Source organism: Anolis sagrei, chromosome 1 (assembly GCF_037176765.1).
Source record: "Anolis sagrei isolate rAnoSag1 chromosome 1, rAnoSag1.mat, whole genome shotgun sequence".
NCBI lineage: Eukaryota > Metazoa > Chordata > Lepidosauria > Squamata > Dactyloidae > Anolis > Anolis sagrei.
The window spans coordinates 328,560,489-328,574,630 of record NC_090021.1 but is presented as its reverse complement, the minus strand read 5'-3'; the positions used below and the strand labels follow the sequence as shown (position 1 = coordinate 328,574,630).

At 43.7% G+C, this 14,142-nt stretch overlaps 1 protein-coding gene across 1 annotated transcript in view; it reads right to left on the bottom strand.

Moving 5' to 3' along the window:
* Positions 1-12,950, bottom strand: part of CLBA1 (clathrin binding box of aftiphilin containing 1) — a 31,691-nt gene extending 18,741 nt beyond the window's left edge. The window contains exon 1 of the mRNA XM_060754567.2: positions 12,852-12,950. The gene's annotated coding sequence lies outside the window, so the exon portion shown is untranslated. The remainder of the gene's footprint in view (positions 1-12,851) is intronic.
* Positions 12,951-14,142: the final 1,192 nt, after the last annotated feature.

Below are 14,142 nucleotides of genomic sequence, written 5' to 3'. Positions count from 1 at the left end.
GCAGTTTTTCTTTAACTCTTTGTTGTGGGAGGGGCTGCAGACCATGTGTGGGAAAGATCTTGGAGTCCTCATGGACAACAAGTCAAACATGAGCCAACAATGTCAAGCGGTGGCAAAAAAAAGCCAATAGGATTTTGGCCTGCACAAATAGGAGTCTAGTGTCTAGATCCAGGGAAGTCATGCTACCCCTTTATTCTGCATTGGTCAGACCACACCTGGAATACTGTGTCCAATTCTGGGCACCTCAATTGAAGGGAGATGTTGACAAGCTCGAATGTGTCCAGAGGAGGGCGACTAAAATGATCAAGGGTCTGGAGAACAAGCCCTATGAAGAGCGGCTTAAAGGCTATGTTTAGCCTTTAGAAGAGAAGGCTGAGATAAGACATGATGGTCATGCATAAGTATGTGAGGAGAAGTCATAGGGAGGAGGGAACAAGCTTGTTTTCTGTTACACTGGAGACTAGGATGAGGAACAATGGCTTCAAACTACAGGAAAGGAGATTCCTCCTGAACATTAGGAAGAACTTCATGACTGTGAGAGCTGTTCAGCAGTGGAACTCTCTGCCCCGGAGTGTGGTGGAGGCTCCTTCTTTGGAAGCTTTTAAAGAGAGGCTGGGTGGCCATCTGTTGGGGATGCTTTGAATGACATTTTCCTGCTTCTTGGCAGGGGGTTGGACTAGATTATCCATGAGGTCTCTTTCAATTCTATCATTCTATGACCAGGCCTGGGCTTGTTCAGGGCTCAGACTCCATTTTAGAAACTGTACACATTTAGACCAGTTTGGAACAGTATGCTTAGAGATTTCATTGGACTTCCAGAGTAGATAGACACTCTATTAGACACTCAGAACAGAGAGATGCTTTAAACTATGGACTGTTAAGATTATATAAAAGATGCCCTGTGTTATCTGCCCAGAGAAACTACTTCAAATCCTATCTGTAACTGGTCTGATAAGCAATGTACTTGTATATTGAATACATGAAGTTTGTGAGTAAACCAATTATGTTACTTTTGTCTCTTGATAGCATGATTTAAAGGCAAGATATTTTAAAGGAGAATAGGTGTTTTGGGCAAGTAAAAGAACACTCCTGAAGCTCTGCTATATATGTGGTTTTTGTGCAGTGGCATGTCTTTGTTCCTAACAGTTCAAAGACATACCTAGGTACATCAGTTCAGCAGCTGAGAAACCTAGTTGCCTTGCATGAATGCTGGTAAATGCCATTTCTCAAATAGGTTATGGCATCACTTCTCAAAAAGGTTATGACTTCTAACGAGGCAATTTTCCATCCTGGGAGGGGGTAGGACTGAATGGCCCACAAGATCTCTTCCAACTCTATGATTCGATGATTCCAAAGATCATAAAATCTCCAAAAAGTTATGAAAATTTCCAATTTCCAAGACATTTTAACAAATTGTGTGCCCAAGTCATAAGCTGGTTCTAATGCCATGAAAGCCTTCTAAACATACCAGATAATTTCTAATAAAATGAAAAACAGAAAAAAGAGAAAATGCCCTGCAATCAGAAATGTCTACTTTGTGCCCCAAATAAGACAGGTAAATCTCACAAAGTTCAACGCAGCTAATCTTCTACTAACTAAACACACTCAGGATTTCAGTTACGTCCCAGTCGTAAATACTTATTCCGGGAAAGAGCCCTTATGAGTCCAGCGGAATTTACTTCAAAACAAACACACAAAGGATTACACTTTAGTGTTAGCATTACAGCATTCCAGACTGGTGTTTAGAAATGAGTGTGTAATGCAATGCTATTCATGTCTGCTCAGAAATAAGCCCTGCTGTGTTGAAAAGGAATGATTCCCCGTGTTAGAATGACACCGCAGCACAACACAATAGGCAATTCTTCCAGCCAAAGAGTATTTCCATAACCGTCAAATAAAACCTGCCAGGATGGCTTCTGAGAAGGTTTTACAATATGGAACACCTACCTTCCCAAGATCGAATACTGGGAAATCAGGTTTGGGGAGCCCATTGCTGATACTCCGAATTATTCCAATTGCAATTCCAATTGCAAGTTGGCATCTAAGAGTAATCTCTACACCAGGCATGGACAAACTTCGACCCTCCAGGTGTTTTGTAGTACAACTCCCACAATTCCTAACAGCCTCAGGCTCCTTCCTGTTCCTTGGAAAAGGAAGGGGCCTGAGGCCGTTAGGAATTGTGGGAGTTGTACTCCAAAACACCTGGAGGGCCGAAGTTTATCCATGCCTGGTGTAGAGATTTATAACACACTCCTGCATAGCTTTTAGTGTTAGTCTTGCTTGGGTTTGAAGTATTTTATTTACAGTAGAGTCTCGCTTATCCAACCTTTGCTCATCCAACATTCTGTGTTATCCAATGCAATCTGGCTCCCACCCAGATCCACAGGTATTGCAATACATTGTGATGTTTTGGTGCTAAACTTGTAAATACAGTAATTACTACATAACTTCACCATGTATTGAACTGCTTTTTCTGTCGATTTGTTGCAAAACATGATGTTTTGGTGCTTAATTTGTAAAATCCTAAAGTAATTTGATGTGTAATAGGTTTTTCCTTAATCCCTCCTTATGATCCAAAATTTTCGCTTATCCAACGTTCTGCCGGCCCGTTTATGTTTGAAAAGTGAGACTCTACTGTACTTTGATTTATTTTATCTTTATCCTGCCTTTCTCCTGATCATAGAATCATAGAATCAAAGAGTTGGAAGAGACCTCATGGGCCATCCAGTCCAACCCCCTGCCAAGAAGCAGGAATATTGCATTCAAATCAACCCTGACAGATGGCCATCCAGCCTCTGTTTAAAAGCTTCCAAAGAAGGAGCCTCCACCACACTCCGGGGCAGAGAGTTCCACTGCTGAACGGCTCTCACAGTCAGGAAGTTCTTCCTAATGTTCAGATGGAATCTCCTCTCTTGTAGTTTGAAGCCACTGTTCCGCGTCCTAGTCTGCAAGGAAGCAGAAAACAAGCTTGCTCCCTCCTCCCTGTGGCGTCCTCTCACATATTTATACATGGCTATCATATCTCCTCTCAGCCTTCTCTTCTTCAGGCTAAACATGCCCAGCTCCTTAAGCCGCTCCTCATAGGGTTTGTTCTCCAGACCCTTGATCATTTTAGGTACTGTCTATGTACATGGATCACAAACAAACAGAGTACAATAGAGTCTTGCTTATCCGACATAAACGAGATGGGAGAACATTGGATAAACGAAAATGTCGGATAATACGGAGTCTCCTACTGATACCCATCCAATGTGGCACTAGACACCTAGAATACTAACAATAGGGACTCAAAGGGTTAAGGCAAGACAATGACTCGGGGCTAGATCGGCCCAGCAAGAAGTGATGCAGAAGAGGTGTGGAAATCACAGAGGGAAGGAGGGAGGATGCTTCCAGTCCTGCCTCTTTTCCCCCTTTCCTCTCCCCTCATCTTGCCCTATTCAGTTATTGGGAATTGAGCAAGAATTAAGGAGTGCTCCCTTAATTGAAGGGGAAATGCTGGAGGAAAAGGGGGGGGGGGGGTGCCAGATAAGAGCGTTGGATAAGATGGAATGTCGGATAAGCAAAGTTCAGATAAGTGAGACTCTATTGTACTCTGCAACTACCAAAAGCCAAAATTAAAAGATGGGGAAATGCAAATCCCACCTCTTACATGCTTCTTGGGAGCATCCAAACTGCAGAATTAATGCAGTATGACGCCACTTTAATTGCTATGCCTCAATGCTATGGGAATTGTAGTTTTACAAAGTCTTTAGCCCTTTCTGGAAAAGAGTATGGGTGCCTCGTCAAACTATAGATCCCCAGATTCCATAGCAGTGAGTCACGACAGTTAAAGTAGTGTCAAACTGCGTTAATTCTAGAGTGCAGATGTACACCAAGAAGCAATATATTGGAAACCATACATAGCTACAGAAGGAGCAAGTATGGACTTCTGAATGGGAGTGAAATAAATTACTCAGGAAATTTACTATTTACATTCTCTGGCAGAATGCCAATTATAAATGAGGCCACACACTATTAGAGAGCCATGTTTTGAGAGATCTATTTATATTCATTAATCAAACCTGCAAAAAGACGATGTAGGAGTTATCACATAAACAAAAACAGTTCAATTAAATTAGTGAACCTAGCCTTGCCTTGGTAGAAAATCGATCAGGGATGAGATAGACCAAGCATGGGAAAACTTTGGCCCTCCAGGTGTTTTGGACTTCAGCTCCCACCATTCCTAACAGCCTCAGGCCCCTTCCTTTCCCCCCTCAGCCACTTAAGATACACAATTCCCAGCCATGAAGGCAATTTGGATTGCTGGAGAGCCATTCTGAGACCCTCCATGGAGGTCAGAGAAGAACGGGATACAAAAGTTTTAAATAAATACATAAAAATTGCTGGGAATCACAACTGAACACATGAGGGAAAGTATCAAGGTAAAAAAGACTGTTACGAGGGTTGAATGAAAAGTAATGCCTCCACCTTCGTACTTTAACAGATGGCAGTACTGGTATGCGGCAGGTACTGACTTGTTCAGTACTCTCTCTTCTACAGTTCCATTTTGGCAGGAAGCCTTAACATTGAACGGTTGGGTTGTTAAAGTGTGAAGCATGGAACCGTGTGCAGATGGTCGGTCAATGTGACTTAAGCAACGTGCAGTCACTGAAATCTTGACAGCAGAAGGTGTCACCCCAAAGGAGATTAATCAGAGAATGGTGATTGTGTTGATGTGAGTACTGTGTATCGTTGGGTGAGAAAGTTTAAAGATGCTGAGATGGGAACATCTGACTTGCGTGACAAACAAGCAATTGGACGTCCTGTGACAGCAACCACCAAGTTTCACAAGCAAAAGTTTGACAGACTGATTCAGGATGATTGTCGTATCACTCAGAGAGAAATTTCAAGCATAATCGGCATTTCACAAGAACGTGTGGGTCACATTATTGCTTTGCTTGGCTATTGGAAGATCTGTGCACGATGGGTTGCGGAAACAGAGTGTCAACTTCATCCGTGACGGCTTCAGAAAACTTATTAATCATTGGCAGAAATGTATCTAATTGTCTGGTGATTATGTGGGAAAGTTAAAGAGCACATTCTAAGGATTATTTCTGCATTTGATTTATTAAAATATTCCCATCCAAACCCAAGTAACGAAGGTGGAGGCATTACTTTTCATTCAACCCTCGTATATATGTATTGTCAAAGGCTTTTATGGCAGGAATCACTGGGTTGTTGCAGGTTTTTCTGGCTATATGGCTATGTTCTAGAAGCATTCTCTCCTGACATTATTTATGACCTCACAACCTCTGAGGATGCCTGCCACAGATGCAGGCGAAACGTCAGGAGAGAATGCTTCTAGGACATGGCCATATAGCCCGAAAAACTACAACAACCCAGACTGTTATATAGCTATGGATGTCTCTGTCATATGAAGTTAGTGAGATGCCCCTGTACAGAAGAGCAGATAACGCCATCGGCAGATACCGTCATCCGGTTTCAAAGAAACTCTGCATAATTTATAATGAAATTTATGGGATAATCTGATACGATTATCAGCCCCCACAAACTGTCGTAGGTAGTGCATCTCTCTGTCACTGATAGAATGAGGCAGAAAGGAAATGTGATGCTGCTCAGCCAAAACGATTAACGCAATTCAAGCTCTTGAGTCACCTCAACAAGTGTTCAGACAAGTTATGGGAGGGACAGACTTTGCACGCAAACTTTAATCTGCCTGTTAAAAGGGTCTAAAACACAGCTGGGACAAAATTTCCCAGAAATAGGGTTTTCTACCACACTTTGATCTAACAGTGGTTCCTAATCTTTGGTCCTCCAGTTGTTTTGGACTTCAACTCTCTTAAAATGCAGCCAGCTTACCAGCTGTTAGGAATTGTGGGAGCTGAAGTCCAAAACACTTGGAGGACCAAAGGTTGGGAACCAATGAAAAGATAAAATCATATTTTGGGGGAGGGTGACTACCATTTCTCCCTGATGATCATGGTCTGGGATATCAAGAAGGTTGTTGTTATTATTGTTGCTATATTTACTATTATCCTGCTTTTATCTCTCCACCAAGATGTAAATGTTGCTCATACAGCCCTCATCACGTCCAATAGCAGCAAGAACTTTTACAAGAAAAGGAAGTTGCAATGATGAGCTCTACGCTGCTGTTGCAAAATTATCCAGTGCCTTAATGATATTTGTCAACATCAGCCACTCCTATTTAGCACCCATGATGGAGAGGGTGATGTTTTCACTCATACTTTGTTGTTTGGGCTTGGCCCCATGTAAGCTGCCCCGAGTCCCCATTGGGGAGATGGTGGCGGGGTATAAATAAAGATTATTATTATTATTACTCCCACTAATAAAGCCACTGAGGGCCCTTCCACACAGTCATATAACCCAGATCACTGTCTCCCAAAGCAGTTTGCCCGATCACCGTCTCCCAAAGCAGTTACAATACTCCCAATTCAAGAAATGCAAACATAATTTTGGTGGACAGGAAAAGAGTTTTAAAGATGGGCTTAAAGCCAACCTTAAAAACTGTGGCAAAGGCACCGAGAACTGGGAAACCCTGGCCCTTGAACGCTCTACTGGAGGTCAGCTGTGGCCAGCAGTGCTGCAGAATTCAAAGAGGCAAGAATGGAGGGCAAAAGGGAGAAATGCACCAAGAGGAAGGCGCATCAAGCCAACCCTGACCAGGACCGCTTTCCACCTGGAAATCGGTGTTCTCACTGCGGGAGAACATGCAGATCAAGGATAGGGCTCCACAGCCACCTACAGAATCACCACCAACACACTACTCTTGGAGGACCATCATCTTCGGACTACAAGGGAACCCAGAAAATCCCACACTATCTGCTTTGAACTGGATTATCTGAGTCCACATTGCCATATATTCCAACTCAATTAATAAAATGTGGGATTTTATTCAGTTTTGTGGAAGGGGCCTGAGAAAGCCTTTAGCCCAGCTTCCTAGCAATTTGAAAGCAAAATGTAAGTACATAAATAGGTACCATTTAAGCTGGGAGGTATTTAAGGCACCCATAAGGAAATGCCAGAAAAATGCCGGCAATTCAATCAAGGAGGAAGTTTACGAATAAAGCTCTTCGGCAGGAAGATGGAGCGACAGTACCCCCTGTGGCTGGAACTGAGCGCATGCCTCCAAGATGCCGAAGATGGGAAAAGCCTATATATACCTCCATCTATGTACAATTGTTTGTCTTGTCAGTATATAAACGGCATTGAATGCTTGCCTTATATGTATTCTGTGATCCGCCCTGAGTCCCCTTTGGGATGAGAAGGGTGGAATATAAATACTATGAATAAATAAATATATTGTGGCCATATAGAACTTAGGACCACAGGAACATTATATCCATCCAGACTCTTAGAAAAGCTTAGGAATTTGAAATAGCCTTTCCAGCTCTGTCCTCATATTCCTATTGATGGCATTGAACTGAGGGAGGCAACGCATTCTATTCTGAGGCAACCTCTACGCAAACATTTGAAAGAGTCTTTCCAACCTTTAAGTTAGCATCCATGACCAATGAGATCCTATGTCAGTGATGGGCAACCTTTTGAGCTTGGTGTGACAAAATTTGCCAAAAACCTGAGCATAACTTGGGTGGGGTGTCAACTTCGAGAAAACAACAACATAATTTTGCAATATTTATAGTTTAAATAAGAAAAATGAATATTCCATGCTGAGTTATGGAGTGAGCAATGCTCAAACGTGAAGATGTTAAATTTGTAGAGCCTTTTACAAATTTAAGGATGGAATTAGATTGGCTCTTATAAGATGTACTTCTCTGTATGCGGCCGCATGTGGCTGCGTGTCATCAAAAATAGCCATGCGTGTCAGTGCTGACACGCATGTCATAGGTTCACCATCACGGTCCTATGTTGATTTAACAGTCTAGTATTCATGTTGGAGATGCTAACGATACTGAATTAAAGTACAACATGCTGAATGGGTGTAAAAAAGAATGGCACAAAAATAAGAGTTTAGTACAATTATGGCGCAAAATGTAAGTTTTTAGTGTTATCTATTTATTTATTTATTTTGCAAACCTCTCTTATGCAAGATTGCATGTTTTAAATACGGCTGTCTTTTTCAAAATGTCTCTCGCTTCCAATCTCACTTGGCTTCACACAATTTCTTTCACTAACAGGCAATCCAGGGAGGAAAAACACATACATACAGAATTAGATGTAAGATGCTATCTTCACCATATTTTGAGGATGTGTTTGAATACCTTTCAATGTAATTAGTGCTTGGATTTCTGAATAAAAGAGTGGGCTGGATAGGTGCTATTAAGGCATATTTTAAGCACTTTTGAGAGAAAAAATGAGTGATGTTAAAAAGAACATAGAATTGTTTCAATGGATTAATTAAGTGATGGGGTTTTAACCTGCAGTACAGAATAGGAAATGTGAAATCTGTAAGAACTAAGAGCCTCTTCAGCACAGCTGTATAAAATCCAGATTATCTATTTTGATCTGAGTTAAATGGCAGTGTGGAGGCTGATAAGCCAGTTCAAAACAGATATTGTGGGTTATTGAATGAATCCTTGTGTGTTTATTGTATAAGATCAAGACCAGAATGAAGTCCAAAGAAAATAGCGCACAAATCAGAAATAATTATAACTTGTAAGCCACTCTGAGTCCCCTTTGGGGTGAGAAGGGCGGCTTATAAATGTGGGATTTTCTGCCTTGATATTCTAGGGGCCCTTCGACACAGCGCTATATCCCAGAATATCAAGGCAGAAAATCCCACAGTATCTGCTTTGAACTGGGTTATCTGAGTCCACACTCAAATCCCACACAATATGAGATTTTCTGCCTTGATATTCTAGGATACAGGGCTGTGTGGAAGGACCCTGGATTATAGGGAAGTGTAGACTTGGGGCCATCCACACAGCTGAATAAAATGCCATATTATCTGTTTTGAACTGCAATATATGGCAGTGTGGACTGAGGGCCCTTCCACGCAGCCCTATATCCCAGAATATCAAGGCAGAAAATCCCACATTATCTGAGTATGGACTCGGACAGCCCACTTCAAAGCAGATATTGTGGGATTTTCTGCCTTGATATTCTGAGATATAGGGCTGTGTGGAAGGGCCTGCAGTTGAAAGCAGATATTGTGGGACTTTCTGTATTGATATTCCAGACCCTTCCACACAGCCCTATATCCCAGAATATTAAGGCAAAAAAATAACACAATTTCTGCTTTGAACTGGGTTATCTGAATCCACACTAAGGGCCCTTTCACACAGCCATATAATCCAGAATATTAAGGCAGAAAATCCCACAATATGTGTTTTGAACTGGGTTATTTGAGTCCACACTGCCATATATTCCAGTTCAAAGCAGAAAATATGGGATTCTATACAGCTGTGAGGAAGGGGCCTCAGATAATGTAGGATTTCCTGCCTTGATATTCTGGGATACAGTGCTGTGTGGAAGGGCCCTGAGTCCACACTCAGATAATGTGGGATTTTCTGCCATGATATTCGGGGATATAGGGCTGTGTGGAAGAGCCCTGAATCCTCACTGCTATATATTCCATTTCAAAGCAGATAATGTGGGATTTTATACAGCTGTGTGGAAGGGGCCTATAATATCTAGATTTTTAACTCACAGACAGTGACATCTCAAGTGATTGTTAGGATCATCAAGAGAGCATAGGCAGAATAATTCACATGCTTCGGAATAGTACTAAATATAAATAGTCTGTGGAATTATTCAGAAAATCAGCCTTGAAGCAGAAAGAGCACAACGGAAACACCCACTCAACTATCTTGAGTCTGTTGCAGCATATACAAGGAGTCATGGAGCAAGTCCCAGACCCTGACCAATAGTTAAGAGTTGGCCTTGCACTCCATCCATTACCCCCGGATCTCTGTCCTCTTAGAGCACTTTTACCTCTAGCCCATACCTTTTTGTATAGTCCTTTCATAGGCCCTTGAAATGAGTGGCCCCAGCCCCCAGTATGACCATTGGTGGGACTGGTTCTGTACTTTAGCATTCCTCCAGCCCCATGCTTCTTTCTCTGCACCAGTCTCGGCCCAACCCTCTCAACACTCTAGGCCAGGGGTCCTCAAACTAAGGCCAGGGGGCCGGATACGGCGTTCCAAGGTCATTTACCCGGCCCTTACTCAGAGGTCAACCAAAATTGACCTCCAAAATTATTATTATTATTATTACTAGCCGTCCCCTGCCACGCATTGCTGTGGCCCAGTCTGGTGATCTGGAAAATGAAGTAATGGTTTCTAATCTTTGTTATTTCTTTATGCTTGAGGGTAAACAGTATTTCTTGTTGTTTCTTTGTCGGTGTTGACGTAGAGAGTGTCTGGTTTGTCTACTCTGGAATATGCAACATATCATTGTCCTTCTTTAGGGGTCTCTTTCAAATCTATGATATTATATCTGTGCAAGTGTGAATCATATATATCTATCTCTATCTATGGCTGGATGGCTCTTTGTCAAGAGGGCTTTGATTAGACTTTCTTGCCCTGGTGAAGAGAGTTGGACTGGATGGCCTTAAGTATTTTCTGTTGGGCCATGGGGATTCTGTGTGGGAAATTTGCCTCAATTCTGTTGTTTGTGGGGTTCAGAATTCTCTTTGATTGTAAGTGAACTATAAATCCCAGTAACTACAACTCCCAAATGTCAAGGTCTATTTCCCCCAAACTCCGTCTGTGTTCATATTTGGGCACATGGAATATTTGTGCCAAGTTTGGTTCAGATTCATCATTGTCTGACTCCACAGTGGTCTCTGGTTGTAGGTGAACTACAACTCCCAAACTCAAGGTCAATGCCCACCAAACCCTTCTAGTGTTTTCTGTTGGTCATGGGAGTCCTGTGAGTCACCTTTGGTTCAAGTCCATCATTGGGGGAGTTTAGAATGCTCTTAGATTGTAGGTTGTAGGTGAACTATAAATCCCAAGAACTACAACTCCCAAATGACAAAACCAAAAACTTTTGAGTGAAGGATATACATTGGGTTTTTAGGTGTATGCTGTCAAAATTTGGTGTCAATTGGCCCACTGGTTTTTGAGTTCTGTTAAGCCCACAAATGAACATTACATTTTTATTTATATAGATTATTAAAGACTAGCACATCAAAGACATATGCTTTAATGTACTGGTGACAGTCCATCGAGGGACAGTCCATAGACTTGTTATTGCCCCAACTCTATTCTCCATCTTCATTGCTATGATGCTTCACCTTGTTGATGGGAAGCTTCCCACCGGAGTGGAAATCATCTATCGAACAGATGGCAAGCTGTTTAACCTCAGCAGACAGAAAGCCAAAACCAAAGTTACAACAACATCTGGTATAGAACTCCAGTATGCTGATCACAATGTCGTCTGTGCGCATACAGAAGAAGATCTACAAGCCACTCTAAACACCTTCACAGAAGCATACACAAAGCTTGGCCTGTCACTGAACATCGAGAAAACCAAAGTGCTGTTCCAGCAGTCACCAGCCATCCCCTCCCCAATGCCAGAGATACAGCTTAATGGTGTAGCATTAGAAAATGTTGATCATTTCTGCTACCTTGGCAGCCACCTCTCCACCAAAGTCAACATCGACACCGAAATACAACACCGCCTGAGCTCTGCGAGTGCAGCATTTTCCCGAATGAAGCAGAGAGTGTTTGAGGACCAGGACATCCGTAGGGATACCAAGGTGCTTGTTTATAAAGCTATTGTCCTCCCAACCCTGCTATATGCCTGCGAGACGTGGACTGTCTACAGACGTCACATGCAACTCCTGGAACAATTCCATCAGCGCTGCCTCCGGAAAATCCTGCAAATCTCTTGGGAAGACAGGCGGACAAACATCAGCATGCTGGAAGAAGCAAAGACCACCAGCATTGAAGCGATGGTCCTCCAACATCAACTCCACTGGGCCGGCCACGTTGTCCAGATGCCTGACCACCGTCTCCCAAAGCAGTTGCTCTACTCTGAACTTAAGAACGGAAAACTGAATGTTGGTGGACAGGAAAAGAGATTTAAAGATGGCCTCAAAGCCAACCTTAAAAACTCTGGCATAGACACTGAGAACTGGGAAGCCCTGGCCCTTGAGCGCTCCAGCTGGAGGTCAGCTGTGACCAGCAGTGCTGCAGAATTCGAGGAGGCACGAGTGGAGGGTGAAAGAGAGAAATGTGCCAGGAGGAAGGTGCATCAAGCCAACCCTGACTGGGACCGCCTTCCACCTGGAAACCAATGCCCTCACTGCAGAAGAAGATGCAGAGCAAGAATAGGGCTCCACAGCCACATGCGGAGCCACAAGGAAACCCATAATGGAAGACCATCTTACTCGTCCAACGAGGGATCGCCTAAGTAAGTAAATAATGTACTGAAATGGGCAAATCGGTGTTTAAGGTTGCCTACGTACCCTCAAGTGGGATACTAACTTCAAGAGGACGAATGGCAATTCCACAACAGTGTTTTCAAGTTGTCCAGAACTTTTCAACAGGCGAGACAGTTCAAATAGAAGAGGGACATGGAAATCCAAGAGTTTGACAAGCCTAGGGTGCATCTACACCAGGTTTGGGCAAACTTGGGCCCTCCAGGTGTTTTGGACTCCAACTCCCACAATTCCTAACAGCCTACCGGCTGTTAGGAATTGTGGGAGTTGGAGTCCAAAACACCTGGAGGGCCCAAGTTTGCCCCCAACTGATCTAGACACTATGGATGATACCACACATTTATTCATATGGTCCAACCTACCTGTCAAACCTTCCTATTCTCCCTTCATCCTTCCTTCCATGGCATCCACCATCCCCTCTTTTGGAGGAACCAAAAATAAGGGACCAAAGCAAAGGGAGGGCAATAATAAAGGGAGAACTTACCTTGCCCTCCTCGCGCACCTTCCTCCTTCGAGACACTGGAAAGAAGCAGCTGAGAAGGGGGCGGAGCCACCAGCAGGTGCCGGCCTGCAGCAACCCGATTGGCTGGATCCGCCTGAAGGGGCGGAGCTAGAACGTTGGGGAAGGAGAGTGAGAAAAACAGCCCCCCCTCGAGGGGCGTGGCCTAAGGGGAGTGCGAATAAAGGCAAAGGGACAGTCTGCGTTGCCCTTAGCGACGCAGAGGACTTCAACTCCCAGAATGCCCGGCCGTTGACCAAGGCAGCTGAGGCTTCTGGGAGTTGAAGTTCGAAACGAGGAATGTGGGCAATGGTGCTCAAAGAGGAAGTCTGTATCCTTAGCCAATTGATAGAATCGTAAAGGTGGAAGAGATCTCATGGGCCATCCAGTCCAACCCCCTGCCAAGAAGCAGGAAAATCACATTCAAAGCACTCCCGACAGATGGCCATCCAGCCTCTGTTTAAAAGTCTCCATAGAAGGAGCCTCCACCATACTCCGAGGCAGAGAGTTCCACTGCTAAACAGCTCTCACAGTCAGGAAGTTCTTCCTAATGTTCAGTTGGCATCTCCTTTCCTGCAGTTTGAAGCCATGGTTCCACATCCTAATCTCCAGGGCAGCAGAAAACAAGCTTGCTCCCTCCTCCCTATGACTTCCTTTCACATATCATAGAATCATAGAATCAAAGAGTTGGAAGAGACCTCATGGACCATCCAGTCCAACCCCCTGCCAAGAAGCAGGAATATTGCATTCAAATCACCCCTGACAGATGGCCATCCAGCCTCTGTTTAAAAGCTTCCAAAGAAGGAGCCTCCACTACACTCCAGGGCAGTGTGGTGGAGGCTATCATGGCTATCATGTCTCCTCTCAGTCTTCTCCTCTGCAGGCTAAACATGCCCAGCTCTTTAAGCCGCTCCTCATAGAATCATAGAATCAAAGAGTTGGAAGAGACCTCGTGGGCCATCCAGTCCAACCCCCTACCAAGAAGCAGGAAAATCCGTTCAAAGTACCCCCAACAGATGGCCATCCAGCTTCTGTTTAAAAGCCTCCATAGAAGGAGCCTCCCCCACACTTCAGGGCAGAGAGTTCCACTGTGGAACAGCTCTCACAGTCAGGAAGTTCTTCCTAATGTTCAGATGGAATCTCCATTCGTCTAGTTTGAAGCCATTGTTCCGCGTCCTAGTCTCCAGGGCAGTAGAAAACAAGCTTGCTCCCTCCTCCCTATGACTTCCCTTCACATATTTATACATAGCTATCATGTCTCCTCTCAGCCTTCTCC